A 20,979-nucleotide genomic window follows, 5' to 3' on the forward strand; every position below is an offset into this window, starting at 1 on the left:
GAGAAGGATCTTGAGACATGCCTTGAAGGAGATGAGGGAGTGAGGCGAAGGGAATGTGGGATGGAGTTCCAAATAGTGGGGGTAGAGAGGCTGAAGGCCAGACGGCCAGTGGCCGGGCGGGGAACATGGAATGGGCCGGAGCTTGCTGAGCGGAGGGAGCGGACAGGTTGATATGGGGCTAACAGGTCACAGAGGTAGGAAGACCTTGAAGATGAGGATTTTGAACTCTAACCTCTGGGGAATGGGGAGCCAGGTGAGAGTGTGAGTGATAGAGTCATGGGCCTCGGTCTTGTTGATTTTCAACTATAGAAAGTTATCTCTCATCCAGGACTTAATGTCAGACAGACATTCTGTCAGGACAGCAGTGGTCCTGGAGTCAAGGGTGGAGGCTGAGAGATAGAGTTGGGTGTCATTCTCAAATATGTGGAAGTTGACCCCATGTCTGCGGATGATGTCACCAAGAGGGAGCATGTAATGTTGAAGAGGAGGGGACCAAGGACAGAGCCCTGAGGAACCCTGCTCTAGATAGTGCGGGGCCTGGAGGAGAAGCCATTTGTGGAGACAAAGTAGAGACTGTGTGAGAGGTAGGGTCTCAACCACTTGAGGACAGAACCGTGAAGGTTGATGTGAGAGAAGAGGTGGTGGAGGAGGATAGAGTGGTCAACAGTATCAAAGGTAGCAGAGAGGTCAAGGTGACGGAGGGAGCGCTGATCACAGGCGGACAAAATGTCGTTTGTCATTTTGACCAAGGCTGTTTCTGTGCTTTAGGCAGTACAGAAAGCTGATTGGACGGGGTTTGTAAAGCAAGTGGTAGGAGAGGAAGGAGTGAAGTTGGGAAGCAACAACTCATTTCAGGACCTAGGAAAAGAAGCTTGGAAATGGAAGGTAGAGGCAGAGGCGGCTGAGCGCAGCCTTTCGATTTTGGTCCAACATCTCCTTTGAGTTTGAGGAGAGGATGGGCGAGGTGTGAGAGGGCGAAGGAGTCAGTTAGTGATGGAATAGTGCAGTCTGGGGTTGTCCTTCCAAGATTATTTTGGAGTAGAAAGACGATTTAGCAGAGGCGAGGACGGGATAAGTTTTGATGTGGTTCAGCCAGATCTGCGATGGACCGTTAAACCTCACACAGGTTCACAAATCCAGAGCTTTGCATCCACCTTGATTGGTATACAGAGCGACAATCAGATGCTGCTAAAACAATGGACTTTCAAATGGTGGAACCACCACTCACTGGGGTGTGTCTGGATTGTGAGCAGCATGCAAATACAAATGCAAGGATTATTACACAAGGTACCAGGAACTCCTTGTAAACTTCATGAGGAGCAGGTAATGTGTGAAAGCATTCTCACCATCCTCCTGCTCATAGTCCAGACACCATTTAAATGTCCATTGTTTCAGCAGCAGCTGCTTGTCTCTACCTACCAATCAAGGTGGATGCAAAATCCTGCATTTGTGAACCTGTTTTGAATTTTCAGAAACAATGAGATCAAATGGTCTAAACGTCATCTTCATTTGTATCTCTTGTGATGTTTTGAACCTGTTAAAAGATACTAAAGGTTAACTGGGCTAATTGTACATTGATTGAAAACTTGATTCAGCTACAAGATGAAAGTTTTGGTTGAACACAACAAATTACATTTGTATAGCGCCTTTCACATCAGGAGGATGTCCAAGGCGCAGGACAGTCAGGGATCCGTATCCGAGCTGGTGGTTGGGATCAAGAGGGGTGGAGGGCGGTGGGATAGGAGGGTGACCTAAGGCATGGCTGAAGAGGAGGGTCTTGAAGGAGGCAAGGGAGGAGGCGGGGCGGAGGGCCTGTGGGATGGAGTTCGAGAGGGTGGAGACAGATAGGCTGAAGGCCCACCCGCCAATGTTGGGGCAGGCAAGGCGGGGAATGTGAAGCAGGCCAAAGTCCTCTGAGCGGAGGAGCGGACAGATTGGTAGGTGGTTAGGAGGTCACAGAGGTAGGGAGGAACAAGGATTTGGAGGGCTTTGAAGGTGAGGGCCAGGATTTTAAACTGTATCCTCTGAATTATGGGGAGCCTGTGGAGGATAGGGGTAATAGGGTTGTAGAGCCTGATGCGGGAGAGGATACTGAAAAAAGATGAATTTCAGCAATCGATATTAGCTGAATAAAGGAATAAAAACTTAGAAAGGACAACAGCAGAAAGACTTTAAATGCAAGTTTTACTTACCGTGGACATTTGTATAGGTGAAAAACGAGAGAGCTGGCAGAGAGGTGTTGGGAGAGATTTTGAAGTAGGAGGTAAATGTCAGTGAAGGATCATTGCATGACGTTGCACAAATGGTGCGTTGTCCTGAAGTACAGGAAAAGGATGATGTGAAAATGGACCAGTCTAGGTGCTTAAATATTTTATGGAGCATTTACTATTATTGCATTCAATAATTCCCAGAAATGCTTCTGTTCCAATTATTGGTAGTTTGGCTTTGCAGCACTGCTTGGCATTAAAATAGGACATAGAGGAATTAAGTTATTTTTCTTCTTGGTGTGGAACTTGGGCTGGTATTTTGGGGAAGAGAAAGAGAAAAGAGAAGGAAAAGTGCAGTCTCAAACTGAACATTGAAAGTGGAATCAGTAAATCAGGTCTGTCCCCTTTTATTCACACTTCATAGAAGGCAGCAACTGTGGTTGATCTAGCTGCTGTGATCTTTGTAAATACTGTAGTTGTGTTTTTTTAAATCTTCCAATTTTGATTATGACTTTGCATTGGTGCTTCTAAAGATTTACTTTAGGCATTTATTGCAGCTTATTATTATAGCAATTATTGAACATATCAAAAATGTTTATAGTCCATTTCCTGCCTACGTTCGGATTGATAATATTTTCAATAGGAAAAAGAAATTGGCAAAATATGCACTGTAAACTGTAAAAGGAATTCTGCAGTAAATATGGAACAGTGTGATAGCCATCAGTGTTCTGCTATTTCACGATTTGCTTTCACATAGTAGATCATTCTGTGTCGTGTTTTTACAAATCAAAACAAGAAATCTTCTCTTTAGAGGTACACAGGGTGAAATCCCAATCTGGATGCATTTGTGGTACATCAAAATTTAACTAAGATTTGCTTTGCTGATGGTGATGGGTGTGCGGGGGTAGAAGAGAAATGGAGGATACATTGGAAAGACGTTCAATTTGGCCTGCAGTCTGCTGTTTGTTCTGAAGTGTCAATCATTTGTTAAACTTCCCTCAATTATTTTGCTAATTGAGATTTGCTCCGAGACTTCATGATGATGTGATGAGGCGCCTTATCATTTGTAAGGATTATTTACTTTAAGTCCATTCAGAATCTTAGTGACAACTGTGGTCAAAAGGTTGTTGGGAAAGGAATGAGCACTTTACTGATTTTTAGTGACAGTTTGGGATGTAGTTCTTTGAAGCAAAGTTACTTTTATTTTACACTGAGGAAAACCAAATCTTGTGTTTTCTAGCTTTGCTATTGACAAGCATTACTGGATTTAGATGTTAGTTGAATGGCTTTTTAGGTGTCAGAACGGCCACAACTGATCCTTCATTTCCTGTGTTTAATTGTGCTACAGAATAAGGGAGGGGGGTCTATGGATAAAAACAAGTTTGTAGGCTGGGCTTGCTGGTATCAATTAACACCATACAGCCCCTTCAGCTGCAATTCCTGCTCAAGCTTGATATTCTTGGCTTTTGTTGGCATGATGATTTGGGGCAATGGAGCAGCTGGTGGAGCAAGTTATGTTGGCTCACTGCTGAAGTGCCCGAGCATGATTGGGCTTTCTGTACTGTAAATCCTGATTGGTGCCATGTCTGACAACTGAATATTTCAAATCATTCACAACTTTGGAACACTCTGGCTAACAATTTTTTTNCAACTAAAGCACTGATTGGTGCCACCGTCCATGACATTCTGTGCACTGGCCGCTTTGAGCCTTCTGGCAACCAGACAGGTTTTGGACATGTTTAGTTCTGGTTGTCACCAACTGGTGATAGATTGTGAACTCAGCGCTTGCTAGCTGAGAGCAGAAGCTGCTGGGACTGTGATTTTTGTTCCTGATGATTTACCAACACTTTCCTTAGATACTTTATTGAGTAACTTAATTTATAATTGTAGCTCTTTTTTGGAGATCCAACCATACAAACTCTTTGCGTGTCCTGTTGAGGAAATGAAATGGCATTGACTGGAGGAGGGAAAAATGGCCTTTCTCCTGGATCCTTCAATTAGACTTAAGGATCTGTAATAGAATTGCCTTCAGTGTTTGAAAATTTTGGCTCCAAAGCTAGCACTCCATAGCTCAAATTTAAAGCTGACACAAATTGTTTTCTGGAGAATTCCCTCGTCTTGTTGATAATCCTAATCAATGAGAATCAAGGAACCCCTGTTATTCTCAATTGAAACCAAGGACCTATTTTTGCAGTATGTATAGGGTGTCCACAAAGGCCTGTTATCCTCTTTTTTTTTCTACAGTGAACTGACCAACAACTAAAACATGTGTAAGAATGGTGACTGTATTTGGAAGTACAGCAGAAGCTGGTTAAGACGGACGCATGGTGGGGGGGGGAGGGCCCAAATATTTTGTCCGATTTAAGAGGTATACAAGGGTAACCAAAATACCATTCCCGCCCCGCAGAGGAGCTATGGCGGTGCCGTATAATATGTAATAATTTTGTTTCAGTTGAAGCAATGTTAACTAATCAAATAAAGTCAAAATGCTCTCACAGAGTTCTGTAAAATATACTTACCTTTGTTTGGCTGCAAAATATAGTCCAGTACTCTCCCACTCAGCAGAGGAGCAGCAGTGCTTCATCCCTCCCATTGCTGTTCCCATTGGATGGGAAGGGGACCAATTAGCAGTGGGCCTGAGGTGATTGACAGCTGGCAGCTGTTCTGAATTCATGGGCTCCACCAATTCACTTGCAGCTCAGCTGTCAATCAATCGCGATAGTCCCTCCCTTGTTCTTTCCCCTTTCCTCCGCCCCCTCACTGATTGACAGCTCAACTCCAGCGGGTTGTGAATGGCTGGAGTCCGCAGTCGATCGCAATTTGACTCCGATCTACATCCCCGAGTCCCTCGTAGCTGAACGCTCGACACCTGAGCGAATACATTCAGCAGTGACCAGGCGGAATTGTGCCCGGATTAACCAGATTTTCATCCGAGTTAACCGTTATATTTAAAACGAGTAAGAATACAAACGAAATGGGGCCGGGTTTTGTTCGATTTACCTGAAGTCCGAGGTTCATTGGGACTAAAGCGGATTCCACTTAATACTTAATTGTATTCAGTACAAGTTTTTAACTGTATTTAGACGTCCAGAAGATTGGTGTGAGCGCATTATTTTCATGGCAAATAATGATCCATCACCATGTTTGGTGTGACATCTTCCATAACATGAAGGAGTAACGAGGCAAAATGCATCTCTAACAGCTTATTTCAGCTCCTCCGTAGGCTCATTTTGCTGTTTTGTAACAAGCGGTATGAGGACTTTGTGGATACCATGTACAATAGTTTCTTTCAGATAAGAGAGAGATGCTGTTTACATGTTTAGTTATGGTGGAGAAGAAGGAGTATAGAATAAATTTGCTATTGATGAAAGGAATGAAAGCAAATGCTTTATAACCCTTGAGCTCATTGAGGTAGTGGAGGCCAGGTTCGATCATTTCTAATTTGGAACGTACTTTTTTTCTGAAGTAATTTTTTTGTTGGAACAACTTAAGGAAGAATTTTAATAGTTAGCAGTGGGCTTTGGCTCAGATGGACAGGAAGTTGGTTGCCTAAACCAATTTAACCAATCCTAAGTTAATTTTAACACACATTTTAATATGTTGGGCATTGACATGTTTTATGCAGAAAACAGTCATGCAACAAATCAAAATGTCTTGTCTGAAGTGGGACAGCAGAATTTTTAACAATGAATAGCTATATGACAGCAGGGTTAGGGGAGATGGTTAGAACAGGAATGCTATCAGAAATGGACTGGAACAGAATTTGGAAACTTAACAAAACCTGAATGCTTCAAAAGCTGACTTTCCCAATGATTCTTTACATGTTAAAGTTTGGCAAGTTTAACAAATGTGATTATTCAGTCTTTACTAATTCCGTTTTCTCTCAAACTGTTTAATCTTGTATAGTAGTTACAAAGTTTGAGCAAAAAAAGTTGACTGATATCTATTTGCCCCATTTTATCATTGACGTAAATAGGTGATATTCTTTGTGTACATACCTGGCACCGTGAAGAGGACTTGTATTTCTGGATTTGTGTCAATACTTCTGATGGAATTTGAAAATGCATTGCTATTGAGCAACAACACTGAGAACAGGTAAGCAGGATCTCAGTTTAACATCTCGCCTCAAGCAATGCAGGAGTACTGCATATTTGTGTCATCCTTGACAATATAAGGTCGATTCTGTTCAAGGGACTGGAAACCCCAACCCCCCACCCCCATAACCTTCTGATCAAAAAGTACGAGTGCTAATAACCGAGCCAAGTTTATCACCCGAGTTTTTTAGATGGAGAGAAGCATATATTGTTGATGAGTCAGTGTTTCCTTATTTAGCTTTACTTAAGCCCATATATGTTGATATTGTTCCAATATGCTTCTTGTATGATTCATTTAATTTGTCTCCTCCTAATGCTCCCACTTCTGCCTTCAGCAGTAATCCATCCTCGTTTATATAGCTCAAAGTTTATCTCCAGATGTATGTTTGGAAGGACAAGATGATATTGGAAAAACATTTTCACATGTCCATGATTACACATTACTGCAACTCCAGTAGGGAAAGAATCGAGTACAGCTGTGCAAACCTGTTGCTTGGCTCTGCAGTAAAATTCTCGTAAGTTGTACGGGTCGGGAGCATAACATTTAATATGATTTACACCAAGTATGAGTTACAGGCAAACTTGCATAAGTAGGATTAATCAATAACCTACACTGCACATGTGTACTTCAATGCAGCTGCTAAATGTGCACCCGATGATGGGTCAAGAGTTCATTTCCCGCGATTCAATGCAGCCAGTAAGTTACGAGTTAGGAGATGATTTGCATAGGATTTTGGATGCATTTGGAACTAAGAAACTTAGGATTTAACCATTTATCCAAAATATGATTAGTGGGAAAAAACTGTTTTTTTGTATGAAACTGAATGGGACTCAGGTGCATTAAATAGTGGTGATTATATGATTTATAACATAGGTTATTATATGATTTATAAAGATAAGACTCGTGTGAGTTTTATTGAAATAAAATCCCAGTGACAATACTTGGGATTTCCAAACTTGGACCTTGTTTGCAACAGCAAATAACTATCAGCTTCATTGTTATTGCTAAGGTTAGTTAATCAGAGAAGGTTCAATGTCGACGTTGAAAGAGCTTGTTTTCTGTTTCTCAATTTCTTTGCTTTGAACAAAATCAGACCTTTATAGCACAGAAAGAGGTAATTTGCCAAATTGTATTATTGCTAACTCTCTAAAAGAGCTACCCATTCAGTGCCACTTCTTTGTCTTTCCCCTACACCTGTTAATTATTTCTAGCTTTCAAATATTTATCTATGTGCCTTTTAAAAGCGTATGGATAAAAATAAATTGTTGATTGTTGGGGTATCATCGCTGGATTGTACAGTGTTGCACCTTCCCACAGGCAGAACTACTATTTTTGGTTGAAATCTATTGATGCTACCGGTTTTTCATACACGCCTTCATTACATCGAAGTTCGACTATGCAAACTCACTGCTTGTTGGCCTCTCCTCCTTCTATGGGCTGCAGATCATCCAGAACTCTGCAGCCTGTGTCCTCTCCCGCACTAGGCTCCGTGACCCTATCACCCCCATCCTTGCTCAACACCACTGGCTTCCCATCACATAGAGGATACAGTTCAAGATCCTGGTCCTCACCTTCAAAGCCCTCCACGGTCTTGCTCCCCCCTACCTCTCCGACCTCCTAACCCCCTACCACACTGTTCGCTCCCTCTGCTCAGCGGGCTCCGGCCTGCTTCACATCCCCCGCCTTTGTTGGCGGGCAGGCCTTCCGCCACTCTGCACCCACCCTCTGGAACTCAATCCTGCAGTCCATCCGTCTCGCCACCTTCAAGACCCAGCTCAAGACCCTTCGACCGTGCTTTCGTTCTCCCTGCTCTTCTGTCAAACAAGTGTAGCATTTATCATATGGCATTACCTATATTCTGTACATCCAATTTTGGATTTAATACCAGTCTCCACCAAAGTTCATACACAGACTGGAGAGCATCCTGGTTCATGAAAAGGGACTTCAAAGTCTTAAATTGGTTCAGTTGCAGGGCTCTTTCTGTTGTGTCAGAAGGTTATGGGTTCCACCCCAACCCGGATGCTCAAAATTAATTTATTTCTACATAGCTCTTCAATTGTAATATCTTGTTCCTTTACTTCACCAGCTGGTGTGTTGCATGAAATATTCTTCGCTACCCTCACAGGGCTTCTTACTCCTTTCCCTGGGGTCAGGCCTGGACCTTGATGAAATAATGGCCTTACCATGCAAATAGGATTTTTTAAATTCCAATTTCAGTGCTGAAGTTTTATCTATCATCTTGCATTTCACCCTTTTGAAAGCAAGTATCAGTTTGTTGATGTACTCACATCATTACTCTTCTATGTTGACAGCATAAAATAGCTTTGTTGACTGAGGCAGTTCATTTACTTTGCAAAAGAAACTTGAAATCCATCAGTGTGCAGCAGGTTGCAACTTGGGCACTGAATGTATAATCTTGTGCTCATCTCTGGGATGGCAGGAGGAACTCTGAACATGTGCATTGTCTGTTGATTAGATAATATCTTTAATATCAAATTATATTTTGATATTATAATATCAAATGTAAGTATTATTAATATTTAGGCAGTAAACTTTTTTTATGCAAAGCAGTGTTATTTTGACTTAATACCTCAGGATGGGAGCCCTTTGGAGTTTCTGTGCTCCACCAATTTTCTGTACTGCTTGTTTGTTGAGGTTGACCAAATGACTGATTATGTATTCTATATTTGTTTTGTTGCACCTGAAACTATTTGACACCTGGCAATAAATAATTTTTCACTTGGTGCTTGAACCCATAACCCATCCATGCTTATTCATTCAGTATCTCAATGTGCAGTGGGAAAGTTCATTTATATTGCTCTTCCAAATCGCTGGCACAGGCAAGATGGACCAAATGGCCTCCTTCTGTTCGGTATTATTTTATGATTCTATGATATTGCCTGGCCCACAATCATTCTATCCAGATCGAAAAAAAGTATACATTTTCAAGCACGGAGTCTTGAATCCAATAACCTTGTTTGGGCGATTTAAACAGAATATGGGGAATAAGTCTAGTGCAATGCACTTGCTACGTTTATTCTGCAGTATCAGCAAACTGCACTCCTAATACCAGCTCTTTCAGGTGGTGCCAGGAGCAACTTGATTTGCCTGATTCCCCACAGAATGTTTGGTGGCAAATGGCAACTTGATTTGCCTGATTCCCCACAGAATGTTTGGTGGCAAATGGCAATGATTCATTGCCTAATGTGTAGTATAAACGCTGCATAAGATTTATTATAGTGGGGTAGTCATCGTGTTTTTCAGTTTAATCTCTTTTGTAGCCTTACCATCATTCTTTTTCAGAGCTGTTCTGGCTTAGAGTTGTATTGAATATTTGTTAATTTCTAGTTAATATAATGTTACAGTTCTCTTGAATCGTTTGGTTTTGCTTGCTGCTTCCTCTTAAGACTGTTCAAAGAATCAGGGCAAGGTTAAGAGGAAGTTCTTCACAGAGATTTGTTAGGGTGTAGAATTCATGACTGCAAGTGGCTATTGAGGCTTTATCAATGGAACCATTGAAAAGAACTCTGGATAAGTACCTGAAAAGTAAAACATTTAACTATATGGGGCAAGATTTGGAAAGTAAATAGGATGACTTATGATTTGGAAAGAAAAAAAATAACTGTAGCATCGACCTCATTGCAGAATGGCATCCTTCTCTACTCAAAAAATCTGTTTTCTGCCTGCCAAAGAAGTGAATGCATGCCTCAGAAGAAAGCTGTTACACAGTCCAATGGGAAAAATCCATCCAGTTGGCCACAGTGTGAATTTCCTAGAGGCAACATCCTAGGTGATTTCCTTTTGTGGGAAAACAGCCAATTACTTAATGCACGCAGAGGTTACATTTCTTTCAAAACAAATGGTTGTGAAGGCTTTTTCCTTCAGTGAGTAATCTTAACATTTTGAGAGCTTTTCATGCCAAAGTCCTGCACTTATCGAAAACATGTGTCTGAATGTCTTGTGTAATCAGATAGTTGATACTTTTAAGTATCTGGGTCATTCAATGTTGAAAAATGTCTGTCATTTTCTCAAAGCATTTTACTGTTTGTTAAATGTTCCAGTAAACCAACTGAGTATACAAGTGTGCCATTCATAGATTAATATCCTTAGTAATGTATTCCCTGTGCTTGTATGTAGGATGAAAAAGTATCCAAGGAGACATCTACATGTTTAACTGCATTTTCCAAGCAGTGTTTTGTATTTATTTTGAGCATTTAAGCAAGGTCAGACAAATTGGGGTATTGTGTTTCAGTCCATTAAAGCTAATGACTCAGCCCTATGTCACTGTTGTGAAATATGTGCTTGTGGGAGGTATTGCTTTGTTTCAAACTGTGGTTGACCAGAATGAGACTTTTCAATGTTGTGGAAGAGATCAATTGAATATGAGTGACAAAAGGAGCAAAGTACCCATCAACGCTCATCATTCACTTCTGCAACTGGAGGATATTGAGATTCCAGATGTTGTGGCTGCCATTTTCAGTTTTATATCCTACGAAAACCAGCTTTGGAAAAAAAAGGAGTGTATCCCCTGGGAGCTCACCCGTGACATTTAAGGTCTGTGAAACTGCTGTTCAATTCCTATCATCTGGTCAGTAATTTTAGCTCAGCAATGTGGTTAAACAATCAGTTAGACCAATACAACTATCCTTCCCTTTAAGGAGGGAGGGGGAAATGGAGCATTCAAAGTCAAACAAATGAATTCTATTGAAAAATGTTCAAATGAGAGTAAACCATTCTATTGAAATTCAGTACTTTATATTGTTTGGAATTGAATAAAAATGCCATCTATGTTTAACAGTATGAGATCAAATCCATTCAATATGTCCATTCAATATGATGTACTTGGGGAGAGTTGATAAGTGGTCAAGATCACTGGCACTGCTCAGAGTTTGGCATATTTTCATGCATTGTAGGCCTTCTTTCAGATAATAGTGATAATTGTAGGCATTAGTGCACTACTACATAGAAACAGGAGTAGGCCATTCAGCCCCTTGAGCCTGTTTCGCCATCCTATAAAATCATGGCTGATCTGTACCTCAAGTCCAATTACCTGCCCTTGTTACATATCCCTTAATACCCTTGACCTAACAAATAGCTATCCACTTCATCTCTTGGACTGATTGTTTTTACTCTATTGTCTCGCATTACATGTGAAGGTTTACAATTGTTCAGCTGCTGGTGTGATGACCTTGCCATTGATGGCTTTTTTCTCCCTATAAACATCAGTTTATTTTCCTGTTTGTGATACAAAGTTATGTGGAACTACAGTACCTGCTGTACAGGAACAGCCCAGCAACCAATATAGGTTGTTTGAGTGGAGTTTTCAGAGGAGGTTGCTGCTTGCCATTCTAGGAATGTCAGTTAGCTGGAAACTCTTCAGTGAGAAGATATTGATATTGTAAAATTAACATAATGGAGGAGAAAAGCAGGAAGTAGTTTGCTAAAAATCGTTTGTGCTTTTTCAAAGTTTCTTACAGATGACTTCTTTAAATCAGCATATTGGGTTCTCAAACTTCACCAATCCGAGATCAGCAATTCTGCTTAATTTGTAAAATTCAATACCTAGGAGGCAAGCAATCTCCAAGTGTTGCCCAGTTGCTTCATGATTCCAGTTTCATAGAAATCATGGTATAAGATTTTACAGCCCTTGTGTATGTGGGTATGTGTTTTTGCAACATTTATATACCAGTAGAAGTTTGAATTCACTGGCTTTTTTTCTTGAACTTTAATAACTTACTGATGTAATTGTGTTCCAGATGCATGATTTCTGGTAGTATTTTCAATGTGCTATTGTGGGGAAATGGTAACCACAATGACTTATCACTTCCACTTTGTGACATATTTTAATGAAGCAAACATCCACAGACTGTTTTGCACCTTGCCATAGTACTACAGAAATTTACAGCACAGAAGAAGGCCATTTGGTCCATTGTGTAATTTCAAGTATATTTTAAAAATATTTGCAGGCTGAGCACACAATGTTCTGCTGACTGATAGTTTGCCATTTCTGCATGCCTGTGGGGCATGGCATTTGCTTTCTTTCTAATCTAACATTTTCTTTTGGGCATACTAAAAGCTTGTTGGGTAATATTTGCGTGTGTGCCATTTAATACTGAAATGCTACAATAAATAAGACATAATCGTCAAGTACATTAACTGATTTATTTATCACTCCTATTCTTTTACTGTCCTAAAAGTGTTTGCATTGACTGGGTTTGGCATTGGGTGTTGCTGGCATCTTGCCCATTTCTGAGACAGGCCAACAATGCATTTGGTCTCTGAGCCACCAGGGAAGCTAATTAATGCTGTTATCAGGGATGTGATCCTAAGCTTCTAGAGCTATGTTGATGTACTCGTGCTTCATGATGTTGACAGAACTGCTTAGTTGAATTGAAGCTTTATAACTTGTTGTTGACCATTATCTTTCATTTCATTCCTTTTCATGGCTGGATTTGGCTGTAGTTATAACTATCTAAATGGCTATAGGGACATGATGTGATTGGCAATTCTGGAGTCGGACTTGTCTTAATATTTAGCAGCTAGTTACAATTGGTTGAATACACAAACTATTTAATTATTAAGAGTGGTGATTCTGAAAATATTTTTTTATATTCTTTGATCTCTGGCATGTGAGGATATAATTTATTTATCAATGTGCTTGAAGTAAAGCCTATGTGTTGGAGAAACCGGTGACAAACATATCATCTCAGACTGCTGCTGCTAGACACCAGGTGAATTGTTTGCCGCACTAGATTGCATTAGTTGCAACCAGGGAGGGAATGACCATGTTCATATCAAACAAAGACGATTGGGTTAATTCTGCAACAGCATTTACAGTCTTTATCCAAATTGAATTGATGCATGCTGTATGTTATGTGATTCCAATTTCAGAGAATCACTATGAGGAGAGTCTCACAAAGTTGAAGTCACAAATCAACTGATAATCAGATCGAACTCTATGCGTGTGTTTTAAATGAGCCTGCAGAGAACTCAACTGATATTAGAGAACATGAGATATGAGCAAGTGTGACAACGCCATGCTGCTGTCTCAAGTGACTCATCTACAAACGCAAGTTCTAACTGCTTGCGACACAACTGAGCCATAAGCATCTTGCACAGTGACAGCATGATCATCTGAGCTGTTCCAGTGGAGTGGTGTTTCCCTACATATGTAGACCACTATGTTTTTTGAGGTGTGACCCAACTTAACTGTAATGCTTATTTTATGTGATTTATACATTGTAATATTTTGTAATGTAATATTTCATCCCCAAAATACAGTCCAGTCACTACACTTTACATTATAACCTGTGAAATGCTTTGAGACGTCTCAATGATGTGATAAGGCGCTATATTAAATATAAAGATTATTATTGTAATGTTCTAGAAATTCATTTCCGATCCTATTTACATTATGTGATGCATAACCTGTCATTTTGTGGTATTTGCTACCCAGTGAGATTGCGACCATTTTGCACAGTTGAGGCGTGGGAGGCAAAGTGTGTGTGTTCCTGTTAGGTGCTCTCTTTTTCTTCTCTTGCTTCCTGTGGAGGAGGACTCGCCTTTACTTTGCTTATTCTGACTGTAAGAAGATCAGGAAATTGTCATATGGGAAATTGGGAGCATAAACCTGCCACCTTCTTCCCTGATGGTGAGATTTGTGGATGTCATTAATACTAACAGTTGGGCCTGAAAACCCAGAGTGCCACAAGGCTTAAAAAAACAATTTCTTTGAATGCTCTAATCCTATTAATAAGTATGACAAAAGTCATACTTTTTATTAGCTTAAATCAACAATGGTCGATTGAATGACTGAATGAAGTAGTCCTAAACTGTCTTAACTTCACAAAAGAGGCCCCAATACATCTGGTATTTCAAACGAGTAACTACATTTTACAGTAAAGTGCTGTGAAGGACTTTGAGAAGTCTTCCTGACATTAATGGAATGATTATTATTATTTTGTCTTAAATTGAAAAACAGGCAGAAAAGTAGCCTTCAAACCAAGTCTGAATTCATCAATTTTCCAAATTCTGCACAATTGTAAATTGCAATGGCCACTATGGTTGGTACTAAGATACATATTGGAACTGATAGTGATATTTGTGGATCTACCTCCTGTTTCTGGAACTCCTTTGAAATTGGACCCCTATGCAAAGCTTTTTTTTGTGACGTACTAATATTAGACTTTTTTTTACACTGAAATTTCAAATACCTACTTCTAGGTATTTTATTTTGGGGTAGCTTTGAGGCTGTTACCTTATCAACTTCTAGAACTGAATCATTTTGGATGATTCTCTTCACATAACGGGTTCTTATTGATTCAGTTTTTGCTACAGAAGTTGAATAGTTGAATTTTACCTCTACATTTGGCTGCTCTGTGTTCAGAAGAAATAGCTTCTCTTACTGTGGATTACACTTCTCCAGCTCAGAGCAAGTGAACAGGTTTCTCTGCTTGTTCATTCTTTTTTGGATAGGTAAAATATTTATGTGCTATTGCAAAATTAAAGATAATTACTGTATTATTTTTTTAAAACCTACATCAAATATTTCTAAGGAAGAAGAATAAATCTGATCTGGTAGCTTACCATTTTTCAAACACTAAATGTTTGCAATAGTGTCAGTTTCATCCTTTCAGCTTGTATGCCTGCATTTTAAGGTTTTTATGAATCATTGAAGCTGGTTTCTAGGTTCTGCAGCAACCTTGGAATTGCATGAGTGCAGTTATTTCAATGTTGGGGAAATTGTCAGTGTTAACAAGTAAATTGCACAGAATTAGAGGTGTAGAAACTATCATTTCTGGGTCATACAGTGCTTGCCAAGAAGATGGTATCTTCCTGCTTTAAGTCAAACACTTGCTGTTATGGTAATTCCATTCATGTTGTGTAGTATGAAGTGGGGCATCTCTTTGGATTGATGTCCTTGCTAAATTTCATTGCATTGGATTACAAAATAACTATTTTTCTTTGTGAATGTGTATTTAACAAAATACAATCCATCCTGGGTAGGATTATTAATTTAATTCTTCTGTTTGCCAAGATTTGCTAAAGCTCTTAATCACAAAGGAACACAATGGAGCTGCAGTGGTTCATGGAGATTGCCTATCATTTCACATAGATGAGAATTGTTAAACATTACTTACTAATGAAAATAGATCTTCTACATAATACATTATTCGAGTGTTTAAAAGTTAACACAAAGCTGTACCATTTGCACCTGTAAAATCTACAAAAGTAACCTCCAACATTTCTCATTTAAGAATTTTTCAATATTCATCACAAACTTAAATGTAAATCTGGCCTTAAGTCTAAGCAGCAAGTAATTTCAAATCTCTTCCAAGACTATTTATTGAGGGGAGGACCAAGTTGAGGTAACTCCATGCAGTTGGGCAGTGTTAGGCAAACTTGTTTCCCCTCTTCCACCCCCCCCAACTGCTCTTTCATATTAACCTAATGATAATCCTTGCATTTGATTTAGAGCTTCATCAAGTTTTTGAGACGCCTACAAGCGGTTCACAGAATATACTGTAAAGTGTATTGATTGTATGGTTTGTGGGCGAAACCCGGCAGCCAATTGCTCACAGCAGTGTCCCACAAACAGTCGTGAACTGAATGACCACATTTTTTATAAGGGATTATTACCCTCAAAGCGATTTGCCAATCAACTTATCAACCGCTTTTCTACTTCCTGCTTGGTAAACAGAGGTGTGCAGAGTAAGGACACTTGCCCAATGTTTTGCCCTGCCTAGGAATCGGACCCAGATCCTTGCTTGCGAGGCGAGTACTTTAACCACTAAGCTACAGGACTCCACAAAGTCTACAGGACTTTGAAACTAATGAGTTTCAAAAAAATTCTCACCTTTCCAACACAATGATTCTGACTGGACTGCAATTGCATAAGCTCTGTCTATTTTTCATGTTTAGTGAAGCAATTTAACTAAAATGAAGGGGGAGAGAGAGGAAGAGGACCTTCACCGTGGGAGATGATCACAGCCAAGCTGGATTCTGCCTTTGGCCAATGTCCATTCATTTGTGATCCAGTGGGAGCCACTGCCTCGTGAGCAGGAGTGGGAACTCTGGTTGTTTGTTTCACGCTGCAAACTCGAGGGCACATTAATAGAGCCCTTGCAGCAATACACATTTTTCAAAGAACTAAAATGCCATTTGTAGATCATGGTTTGAAAAATGTGAGTAATGTAAGCGTGGTAATTTGATTGTTCAATAGCACGGCCAGCTTATTTTCTTTTGTGGATGCTTCAAAAGCAGGGGTGGGATGACTTTTCAGTAGATCAGATTACAGAAACAGCACGGTGCTTTATGTTTGGTCTAATTATAGGGTTGTTGCTTTTCGTACCAGCACAGTTACGTACTGTGGATGGATTGTTAAACTATTAATTGATCTTTGTCCGTGGTTTGGACAGCCAACAGTTGTTTCTGTTTCATGTAAGGTCCTCCAGCTTCTCGTGGCTAAAAATGGCTTATTGAATTTGCAAGTCTTTTTACTGAATGGAGAGCATGGCTCCCAGCTGTTCTGGCGCTCAGACATCTGCCCCCAAGTGTGAGCTTGAAGCCCTTTTACGTTGTGTGACTGCCAGCAAATAAGAAATGGACTGTTGTTCAGTGAGCACAGCTGATGGATGCACTGCAAAAGCAGAGTCTTCACTTAAAGGTCATAAACAGCACAGTATTCGAATAGTCATTTCTACAACTGGTTGAATGTTGAATGTGTACGTGCACGGTAAGAATATCTACTTTCTTCAGATAAGTGACACTGAGTTATTTACGTGCCATTTGGCTAAAGTTGTGGTTTTAAACCGTTTTTTTATTTGGCAAGCTAATTTTAAGAAATACAAAGGAACATCTATGAACCATCTGCCTGTTGTACATTGCATTGTTGTAGCATTGTGGCTAAACAAAGAGGCTCTCTGGAGGCTTTGAAATATTATCAATTCTCCCCCTTAAAATAAACAGAGCAAAAGGTTCCTCTCTAAATAATCTTGCATTTGACAGCACTTTCAGTGGGACATTATAAAGTGCTTCACAAGGCAAGAGTCGAAACATTTCTTGTTTTAGATCTTTATTTTCTGTTATAATTGTAATTTTAATTTATTTTGTGAAAACAGAGGGATATTATTGTTGTGCTTTGTGGTTTTGCTGTGAAGTCACTATTTTTGTTACACGAACACAGCAGGGTATTTGTGCACAGCAATTTCTCACAAAAGCCATGAAGTGAATGACCAGTTTTATATGAATGGGAGTTGTCATTACTTTTGTGTTTGTGGAATTGCTTGGTGTATAATAATTGATAATTGATGGTGGAAACGATTGAATTCTTACGATGTGCTGGGACATTTATGTAGTAAAACAATGTAGTATGGCAACAATTTTTTAAAAAAGTTGTTTTTGGTAAGTTGTCAACATAAGAAATTTACCTAACCATTTTAGTTAGTGTTGTGAAATACTTTTTGTTAATTGTAAGAAATCATCTGTAATTTTATTTTATGCCTACCAAATAATTCAGAGAATAATTTATGGACATTGACATTTTTGGTGGGTTTGTGCATTTCTTCTGACTTTCCCAGATCCTGATTTTAGCCATGGTTGCATTTTGAGAAAAAAAACAAAAGAAAGAATTTGCATTATTTACGGCTTCTTATTCCGTCATAATGTTTCAAAGTGCCAGTGACTGTTTAAATATGATCCTGAATAGCATTCTGCCAAGCTTATAGGTCAGCTCAAAATCTTACAGTATGTAAGCAGGAAATATGCAGATAAAGTCTGTTTGTTTTCAAAAGTGTTATGCTGTAAACGTGAGCTGCACTTAATTCCTTTTGTTTGCAGTGTGTATTGGCATGCCTTGGTTGTAATGTATGAACGTTTGTGTAAACTACAGGTTATATAGTTACCTGACCTTGTCACTTGGTGCTTACTAGCAGATTAACTTCGGAACTGCCATCTTTCTCCTTGTTGGTGTGTATTGCAAATACATTGGGAGACCAGAAGGTTAATGCAGAGTTGTAAATTATACTCTAGCCAGAGCATGCATGCATTTACAATGATCCTTTGTTTCTATAGTATCATAAAATGTGTGAGTTTGTATTTGTTTTTATTTACCTTCCAGCAAATACTGCAGTATCTTTCATTGCTGTCCATCATTTGCATATAATTCAGAGAAACCATCCAAGTGTTCACTACTGTTCAGCAACAGAGCACATTGCCTGCTGCACAACAAAAAATGATTCATTGGTTGTTCATTTCATTACTTTTAGTGGGGTTGCTGGCACAGATAATCTGCTGTGTTTGCCTTCTTAACTGAAACTACACTTAAAAATAACTTTTGAGACGTTGTGTGAGGAAGTCCTAGGTTCAATACAATTAATGTTATGGCTTTCTGTAGTCTGGTTATGTGCAGAATGAGAGAAAAGTGGGTTTCAAGTGGGGCAAATGTTCGGTTGACAATATGCAACAGAACTTTGTCTGCTGGTATTATTCAGGCTCACGTCTACTGATAGTTTTTTTTTGAAAGCACGGTTGACTGATTGTTCACAGTTGCAAGAGACGAGACATTTCTTGTTTTAGATCTTTATTTTCTGTCATAGTTGTAATTTTAATTTATTTTGTGAATGCAGAGGGGTATATTGTTGTGCTTTGTGGAGTAGCATAGTGTTTTGTGTGCTCACCTCACAAGCGAGAGGACCTAGGTTTGATTCCCAGGCAGGGCGAAATTTTAGGCACGTTTCCTTACTCCACAAACCTCAGTTTACCTAGCGTGGGAAGAAACCCAGTTATCAATCGATTGGCAGATCGCATTCCAGGGGTAATCATCCCTGAAACAATCAATCCACGACTGTTTGTGGGATACTGGTGAGCTGCTGTGTTTCACCTACAAAATACACAGTCAATTCACTTTACAATATATTCTGTGAGGCGCTTTGAGAAGTCTCAATTATGTGAAAAGGAGCTATATCAAATGCAAGGATTATTATTATTTCAGTATGATTTTGTGTATGAGCTGCTGCAACTTGACCTCTGAAAGGTGCAGTTAGCACCCAGAAACTAGCATGGTTAAATCTTTTTTCTCTCGAATTTTCTCCCTTCCATGAATGAGCTTTGTCAATAGGGGTGTTCATCCAAACTCGAATAGCTGAACTCAATCTCGTCTTCATCCAACCATACACCTTACCCCATCCCACCTTTCTCTAATATCTATATTTATATTATATTTATGTTTATAAAGGAAACAAATTAGAAACATCAACCAGAGATCCCACTCCTGACTTACATTGAAGCCAATCGTGCCCCAATTGCAGCCAGCTGAGATCGCAGCACAGACAACCACAAAAAATTGCATTTATAAATGCCCTTCACAGAGGGTAGTGTCTCAGAACGCTTAATCTAGATCAGAATTTAAATCTGGAATCTGTATGACAGGGCATTACCTTCACCCTCAGAACCATCAAAAAAGTGAGCAAAATATTCTTGACAGCTATAGTGTTGCTCACAATGATTTGTTTATATAGTATAATAAAGTGCGTGGATATGCATTCATTTAATGGCTTTTCAGTTTATGTAAATAGTTGTTTTTAATGGATCTCTGCATGCTACAGTTTCTAGGCCTTTAGGCAAAATTTGCTGGCATATTCAAATGTAGTGTTCTGTTAATACCAGCGATTTTTGGCTGCCCACTAGGGAGATGTAGTATACGTTGACTAAATGGATTTTTTTAAAGTATATTTAGAGTAAGGTAGGATGGGGAAAAATGGGGAAGTGTGCGATTTTATAGAATAGGTAATCTGTTCTTGTTCAAAGTTTGCGCTGTTATAACCAAGGGGTGAAATTTCTAATTACACTGGATAAATCCAAAGTGGAACAGGATAGTCCTCAGCTGTCAATGTGCTGCCCCTGTTTTCTACCACTAGAGCGCTATGTAAACAGACTACTGTAGTGGGAGCAACCGAATATTGTTACAGTTCAATTTAATACATTATTTCCATTGCTTCAGGAAGTTAGTGGAACATTTCTGGAGTCTTGTTAAGCATCTGTTCTGTTAGTTCACTGGTTATACTAAAACCCAATTTACAGAACCTTTTTCATATCTGTAAAGCTTACCTTGGAAATCGAGACTTTATACCAGTGCTCTTTGGCAGCCGCTGTTTCTTGAAGTATAAGCCTTGCCTTGTGTTACTGTGGCAACAGTCTTTCCCTTAAGAACATAAGAATTTTTATTAACAGGAAAAGGCCATTAAGCCTAACAAGTCTGTCTTTTTTGATAGATCAATTCCACTTTCATGTCTTCTTATCCTAATCCCTCAATCTCTCCTCTTGAAAAGGGCATCAAATTCCCTCTTGAACACATTCGTGTTCTCTATCTCAAAGATACCCCTGGTAACTTATTCCACGACTCCATTCCCTTGTGGTTGAAAAGATCCTTACCTGATTTTGCATTTTGTTCCTAACTTTGAAGGTTTGTTCTGACCTATTTAAAGCTCTTAGCCACAATGAACATAATCTTGAAAACTTAAATTAGGTCACCTCAAAATCTCTTTTTTAAAGAAAATCAGGCCAATTTTCTTACCCTTTCCTCATGCTGATTTCTGGTACCTAAAATTATGTGTCGCCTGCCAGTAACCTCTTAAGTGGAGTCCTGTAGCTCAGTGGTTAGAGCACTCACTTTGCAAGC

General features: G+C 39.5%; 1 protein-coding gene across 5 annotated transcripts in view; it reads left to right on the plus strand.

Annotated features, from left to right (window-relative positions):
* Nucleotides 1-20,979, plus strand: part of LOC103186688 (histone deacetylase 4) — a 279,511-nt gene that overhangs the window by 51,258 nt on the left and 207,274 nt on the right. Inside the window, exon 1 of one of the 5 annotated variants that reach the window (XM_042336164.1) lies at nt 6,203-6,302. The exons of the other annotated variants lie outside the window; for them this stretch is intronic. The gene's annotated coding sequence lies outside the window, so the exon portion shown is untranslated. Of the gene's footprint in view, nt 1-6,202; nt 6,303-20,979 lie in introns of those variants that run through there. 5 annotated transcript variants of the gene reach the window in all.

This window comes from Callorhinchus milii, unplaced genomic scaffold (assembly GCF_018977255.1).
Source record: "Callorhinchus milii isolate IMCB2004 unplaced genomic scaffold, IMCB_Cmil_1.0 Scaffold6, whole genome shotgun sequence".
Classification (NCBI taxonomy): domain Eukaryota; kingdom Metazoa; phylum Chordata; class Chondrichthyes; order Chimaeriformes; family Callorhinchidae; genus Callorhinchus; species Callorhinchus milii.